The 7,731-nt window shown below is 38.0% G+C and overlaps 1 long non-coding RNA gene across 1 annotated transcript; it reads right to left on the bottom strand.

Annotated features, from left to right (window-relative positions):
- Positions 1 to 785: 785 nt before the first annotated feature.
- LOC131247300 (uncharacterized) lies at positions 786 to 1,211 on the bottom strand. Its single transcript, XR_009171615.1, has 2 exons — positions 1,027 to 1,211; positions 786 to 955 (listed from the first exon to the last, which is right to left on the bottom strand). It is a non-coding gene; the product is annotated as an uncharacterized LOC131247300 (long non-coding RNA).
- Positions 1,212 to 7,731: the final 6,520 nt, after the last annotated feature.

Below are 7,731 nucleotides of genomic sequence, written 5' to 3'. Positions count from 1 at the left end.
GCATGGTTGGATGACGGTACCCTTCCTAACCTTCACAGCATGTTGATTGGTTGGTAATTAGTTTAATTTTGTTGTTTACCTTGTCTCCTGGGTATGGTTTGGTGATGGAATCCATTATAATTCATATACCTTTCATCTCTTGAAAACTATATCAAAAGAATTTCAGTTTTGATTTTCATGGTTACATTCTTCAACTGGATGAAGATGAGACTCTAAGTCCAGTTGAGTTCTTGAAGTAGGCATAAGATTTCCCTGATCTCTACAAGTGGATCCTTGACACCCTAGTTTCCTTTCCTTGAATTCTTTAAGTTTTAGATAACTATTTCATCATTATTCCTCAACTTACACTCGATTTAGATTTCATCTCATTCTAGTTCTAGTTCTATTTAATTTCAAATAACGTACAAGTATCAGTCCCTTGGGATTCGACCTCGGTCTTACCGAGTTTATTACTACATCACAACCCTATACTTGGGGATTAAACAAGTTTTTAGCGCCGTTGCCAGGGATTGACGGTTACATTTTTCTGAGATTAACTAGTTTTAGGATTAGTTTAAGATTAAGATTTTCTAATTTTAGGTTAGAATTTTTTTCTGTTTTTAGAAACTAATTTGTTTTCCTGTTTTGTAAGATTCTGACATAAACTTCTAATTTAGTAATCCCTTTCTAATTTCTCTACTTTTCTATTTTTAGAATTAGGATTTTAGTTTTAGAAACTTTCTTATTCTAGGTTTCCTTTTTAGAAACTAACTTTCTATTATTTATTTATTTTTTTTAAAAAAAAATTCTATTTCTAGGCTTTCATTTTTTTTAGAATTTTTTTTCCCTTTTAGAAATTATCATTACTTTCTATTTTAGGATTAGGATTTCTAATTTAGAACTTTCTAACTTTAGGTTTAGAACTTTCCTCTTTTGTTTTTAGAAACTAGGTTAGTTATTTTCCTTTTTAGAAACTCTTCTTAATTTTAGAAACTAACTCATTTTTCCTTTATTTTTAGAAACTTTCTAATTCTAGGTTTAGGAAACTTTCCTTTTTTTAGAAACTAACTTTGTATTTCCATCTTAGAATTTTCTAACTTTAGAATTTCTATTTTTAGGAACTAATTTCTTTTATTTTCTTTTGCAGGATCTTAATATAGGAATTTCTAACTTGGTAACTTCCTTCTAACTTCTCCTCTACTTACTTTCCATATTGCTGTAGGATCTTTTCTTTTCTTTTTTTCTTTTTTCCAAATTAGATTTAGAGTTAGGGTTTCACCATGTATATGCACGAGTGGGAACGTCAGTATGCTGAGAAGAATAACATATATTGGGATGATGATGAAAGAATTCAACCTATGTCTCAAAATTTTTCTGAAACTATCATTGAGAACCGATTGGAATATAAAGATCCACTGGTTAAGAAGTCCTTACGTGATCATATGTGGGAAAACAATTACACCCCATGGATTAACAAAACAGTATGTGAGTGTTGGGGTTATCATAACTATGGGAGTGAGAATTATAATTATCCATCCGATAAAAAGAAAACAATGCGTGATTATATTATGAGTGATAATATGTATTACCAACCATCAGATTCTCCCACCTATGATTCGTATGACTATAATCAGTGGAAACATCAAGATTGGAGAAATGAACCAACAGCATATTATAATAATTATTCTCTTGGATCCCTTACCTTTGAGATCCAACCAAAACCAATCCAAGAGGATGCAATTCAGTGTGACATGGAGTGTCTTGCGAAAATTAGAAAAGTAATGGAAGCACTCAATTCGCGCCTAGATAGGATAGAGGAAGCTCGCTCATCCCAACTACAATCCAATCCAGAAATACAATGCAAGGAAAATGATCCTCACTCGTTTTTGAAGAAATCTGAAATTTGGAATGAGGAGTTGGATTCCATTAATGAGCATATGGTTCACTTTCCCGATGAGTCGATCTCAATGATGGTCCAAAGGAATGGTCAAGAGACGTGGGTATCTTTCAAATACAGTGATGATGACACACCTCCCTCACATGACATACAGGATTTCAATGATGAGGTAAATGTTAATTTATTCAAACCTCAACCCAATTCAGGAATGGAATGTGAGGAAAGCGATCCCATCCAGAGTGTGCACTACTGGACGGAATTAGACAATGATGCATATTGGGATGACTATTATGAACGTGCAACCCAAATTCTCCTAGAATCAATCTCAAGTTTGGTCCAGGTCAATGATCAAGTCGTACACGAAGTGGTCGGTCACAATGAGCTACTCTCTTCACCTGACATGTCTGGTTTAAAAGTGGAGGATGAGCCCCTTACAACCGACCCTTCTAACTCTTATGAAACATGTTTGGACCACTCCTCTGAATCGAATGATGATGTGATTCGGGAGAAAGACGAGTTGCTCGCTACGACCCTTGAATTTGAAACCACTCAGTTGAAGCCACCATCTGAGCTGTACACGTTTGACAATTCAACGCCTCAATTGAGTAGTTTCAATGAACAGAGTGATCACATAAATGCTTCCCCTATTGATTTTTAATCTGTCTGTGCAGGACTGAAGCAAGAGAGAGTACCTCCATCCACTTTCAAGGATAATGGATTTCTTGGGCAGATCATCATGAGCTCCAATATGGAAAATAAGTTACGATCAGCTGAACTTCCCAACTCTTTGGATGATTGCTTGACACACATTACAGATTCAAACGATCCCATGCCAAAAGACAAAGTGGATGCCTTGTAAGACAACATCTCGGTAGTCATCACTGACCGAGAGAACCCTTACTCTGAAGTCCCTCCTTCCCCAAACCCTGAATGTTTACCATTAAAGGAAGAGGAGCTGAAAATTAAACTGAAGTTTGGAACTTCGGAATGCATTGAGACTACATTACTTCCTGAGAATTTTTCTGAATTTTATTTACCTGTAGTCTCCGATTCACCATGGGGTACTAAGTCTGAAACTTTCTTTGTTATATGTGAATCATATATACTTTGAACACCTAAGGAAATTAAAAGGAAACCTTATACTGAGGTCCATAAATTTCTCTGAAAATTCATGCTCCAGGGAATCTAAGCCTATTGCAAAAAGGGCTTTTGGATGATCTTGTTGAGAAATCTACTGAGAAATTTATCAAGATACTGGCCGGAAGAAGAACCTTGCGACATGATCGAGTAGTTTTCCCTATTTTCATAGGACTAGGGTAGTTTTCTTTATGTTGTTCTAGGATAGAAGGTTTTATGCCATTAGATTAGTTTGTTTCTTGCATTATTTTAGGATAGTTGCTTTCGTGTCTTCACTCTTGTGCTGACCGACTTTCATGCTGAGATCTCTGTGGAAAAGCCTCTTGATTCCTTCCTCCAGGTACTATCTTTCCATCACTCCTCTTTTACTTTCGTTGTCCCATGTGCATTGCATGCTTAGTTCTTTTACATTGAGGACAATGTAGCTTTCAGGTTGAGGGTGGGAGATTAGGTTACCTAATCACACTACTAAAAATGGATAGTGGTTGTCATAGGTCGTAGTTGTCATGTTATGTGGGTTGTAGTTGTTATGTTATATGGGTTGTAGTTGTCATGGATCATGATTGTCATGTTATATGGGTTGTGATTGTCACGGGTCATAGTTGTCATAGGTCATGGTTGTCATGTTATATGGGTCGTAGTTGTCATAGGTTGTGGTTGTCATGTTATATGGGTCGTGGTTGTCGTAGGTCATGGTTGTCATGTTATATGGGTCATAGTTGTCATGGGTAGTGGTTGTCATGTTATACGGATCGTGGTTGTCATGTTATATGGGTCGTAGTTGTCACATGTTCACTTCCTTTACTACTAAATGAAAGGCTAGACATTGGTACTATAGCTTAAGGCCCATAATAGGGTGATCTAATCCATCCACCTTGTCGGCCAACTCACCATGGGCCAAAAAGTCCTGACTTAGACAGTGTTCGCTTCTAACAAACATCACAGTGAGCCTGGAAAGTTTCAAAAGTGGGTGCCACTATCACCATTATTTTATATTATGTGGCCCACACAAGAATTGGATCAGACTGATATTTGGGCCCTAGCCCTAAAATAACACGACAAAAAGGATGTGCGGCATGGATTATATACATACATCAATGTAGGCCCATATGAGTCGTGGTTTGCATGGGTTGGAGTTGTCATGTTATGTGGGTCGTGGTTGTCATATTTCATGGATCGTGGTTTTCACGTGTTCACTTCCTTTACTACCTATCCATTAGTACCATAGCCTAAGGCCCCACAATGGGGTAATTCAATCCATCCACCTTGTCGGCAAGCTCGTCGTGGGCTTAAAAAGTCCTGACTTGGGCAGTGTCCACTTCTAACAAACATTGTAGTGAGCCTGGAAAGTATCAATAGTGAGAGATACTATCACCATTATTTTCTATTATGTGGCCCACACTAGCTCTGGATTAGGCTGATATTTGGGCCCTAGCCCTAAAATGACATGACAAGAAGGATGGGCAGCATGGATTATACTCATACATCAGTGTGGGCCCCATGAGTTGGGCCTTGTCCACGCCTGAAAAAAGGATTCCATACACGTCACTTTCTTGACATTAAATATGACGTAACTTCTTATTCACTGAAAAACCATACAACTATCGAACCAAGGACATAGGGCATTTTGGTCAAAGTAATTTTCAGAAGCTTGTCAAAAGGCCACCCTTGGAATATTTAAAAGCTTGAATCTTTTTAGAGAATTTGACCATACATAGAGGCTAGGATGGTCAGTTTCCCTATATATTTTAAGTGCCAAGTGATTAAGCTTGCACAAGCTAAGCGCACCACTATGCCTATCATGCACCGTAAACAGTGTCATATGGCAATTCAAGAGGTATACTGTGGGCTCCATGATATGAAAAAGTTCTATGTTGTAGTTTATAAACCGTGGCCATCACATATACTGGTGCTTTGGCAAACCTTTACCGACCCTTTTTAGGGATTTACTAAACCTCAAAAAAGCACCAGTAAATGATGTAGACCGCTGGTAAAAACTTACAATTTAGTGAGGACTCACAAAAGTGCCAGTAACGGATGCTGGCTGCCGGTAAATCCTTTACCAACGCAACCTTTACTGGCACTCGTCTGATCACCGGTAAAAGTTTTACTGGCGGTTTTTTTTTTTTGCCGGTAAAAGTTTTACTGGCACTTGTCTAATCGCTGGCACTTGTCTTGATTTTGACCGCGGGTGAAGTGCAGTTTTCTTGTAGTGTTATTGCATATTCATAGAATTGTCTCTTTGTCATTTACAAAAATAAAAAAATAAAAAAAAATCAAGATACCACCAAAACAAGTCCAATATTATTTTAGAGAGCTACCTCCACACTCTCTATTTTGATTGAACTGTAAATTTATTTTTTGTTTTATTTTTTCTTCCCATATGTACAACCCCCCCCACCCCACTTGAGCTTGTGTTGAAACTCCTGTGAGTCGAATAGAAAGCTCTTCCTTTCTATCCGAATGCCATTACACCTACTATAACCCTATTAATAACCATAACAACAATAACATAGCCATAGTTTTGAATACATCACATGCATGAAAAAAGAAAAAAAAAAAAAAAATGCTTTCATCGAATATTTCGACTCAACAATTATACAAAGGTCATGGTGACGGTTGATGTTCAAAACAAAAGAGCTAAATTATCAAATATCAAAGTGCTGAAATAATCCAGTGGAGAATTTTTAGTTGTTTTATTTCCACTTCGTATGAAACCTGTCATATGGACGGTTTGGATCATTGGAAAATGATCCCAGGTTCAAATGATAGAATCCTAGCCTATTGTGTTTGCAGTACGTCTGGATGTACTCTAGCAAACCTCTTTCTCAGATCCACGCGCATCTACAACGGACGCCGATTTCCTGCCAAAGGCTTTCCCACAAACTTCCCTTGACGGGAAGAAAAGTGGGGCCCATCGTGTTATTTATGAGAAATCCACTCCTTCCATCCGTTTTTTCAGATCATATTAAGGTATGAGTCCAAAACTGACGCAAATCCAAAACTCAAGTAGCCAGACGGCATAACATTGAACATGTACCGTTGAACAATGCGTGGGCAACAAAATTTTTGAATCAGGCTAATTTTTATGATTTCAGTTAATCCTATGAACGGCATGGATGTATATAAACATCACAGTGGACCTCAGGGAAGTTTCAAGGGTTAGAATTTGCCTACACATGTTCTCCTGACTTACGGAAAGCTTAAGCTTTCGATTTAGATCATTTTTTGTCCCATCCCTTAAATTGAACTTTCAAAACTGATGAACGTGGTGGATTGTTCGTAAACATCACAGTGGGTCCCACTTAGATTCCCATTGCAGAAAGTTCCTGCGAATGCCTTTGGCTGGGAATCCCCGTCCATCTGTAACGCATCTCACCTCGCATCTCATCTTCACGGAGTAGCCAATCCCTTTCCCACCAAGACGTAGAAAATCGGAAACGGATCGGCTACGCACCCTGCCACTAGTCGCTAGTGGTCAGTGCTCGCCATCATGATGTGTGTGTTTCATCCATGCCGTCCACCCATTCTTCCATATCATTTTATGGTATGAGCCCAAAAATAAGGTTGATCCAAATTTCAAGTGGACCACACAGTGTTAATTGAACGCCCACCATTAAAAAATTATTGGGGCCACAAAAGTTTAGGACCAAGCTGATATATATATTTTCCCTTCATCCAAATCAACAGGTTATATGTCAGACATTCAATCAAAACTGTTTTCCCATTGGTGTAGTCCACATGAGATTTAGATCTATCTCATTTTTGGGTTTAAGCCCTAAAATTATCTTTTAAAATGGATGGATAAAACACATAGATTATGGTAGGGTCCACGTAGCACCAGCGACCTGGCTGATGGCAGCGTCACTGGCCAAACCGCGTCCAAATCCTAATGTATGCCAGCTCGGGAAGCGGATTGCGTACTGAGTAAACTGTGGGGTCCATCATGATTTACATATTTTATATACTCTGTCCATCCATTTTAATAGATAATTTAAGGGTTGAAGCCAAAATTGAAGTATATCCAAATCTCAAGTGGACCTCACCATTGGAAACAGTGTGAATTGAAATTCTACCGTTGAAAATTTCTTGTGGCCCACAGAAGTTTTGGATAGAACTGATATTTGTTTTTTTCCCTTAATCCATGTCTGTGTAATCTTATTAAGAGGTTGGGTGACAAATAAACATTACTGTGTGCCCTAGAAAGGTTTCAAAGATGGAAGTCATTATTCCCATCTCTTCCTGTGGTGTGGTCCACTTTAGCTATGGGCATACTTACAATTTGGACTCAACCATTAAAAAGATCTGGAAAAACGGATGGACAGCGTGGATTAACTACATATATTCACGGTAGGCCCAACTAAGTTTACGCGATAAAAGCCTATGGAGTAACGCAGTACGCAATCCGATTTTGCAGGATCCCCTATTATATTAGATAACGGAAGTGGATTGCATTGTAACTCACTACGCTCGGCGTACTGAGTAAACTCTGGGAGGTTTACCATGATTTATGTATTTCATCCGCTCCGATTCATCGATTTTACCATATAATTTTAGTGCTTCAGCCCAAAAATAAAAAAATATACAAAGTTTAAATGGACCACACTACAGGAAATAGTTGAATTGAATGTCTACCGTTGAAAATTTCTTAGGGGCCGCAAAAGTTCAAGATTATAATTTTTTCCCTTAATCCATGCTTTATGATCTATGAACAGGTT

The sequence above is a fragment of the Magnolia sinica genome, chromosome 5, assembly GCF_029962835.1.
Source record: "Magnolia sinica isolate HGM2019 chromosome 5, MsV1, whole genome shotgun sequence".
Classification (NCBI taxonomy): Eukaryota; Viridiplantae; Streptophyta; class Magnoliopsida; order Magnoliales; family Magnoliaceae; genus Magnolia; species Magnolia sinica.
This window is presented reverse-complemented; position numbering and strand designations above follow the sequence as displayed.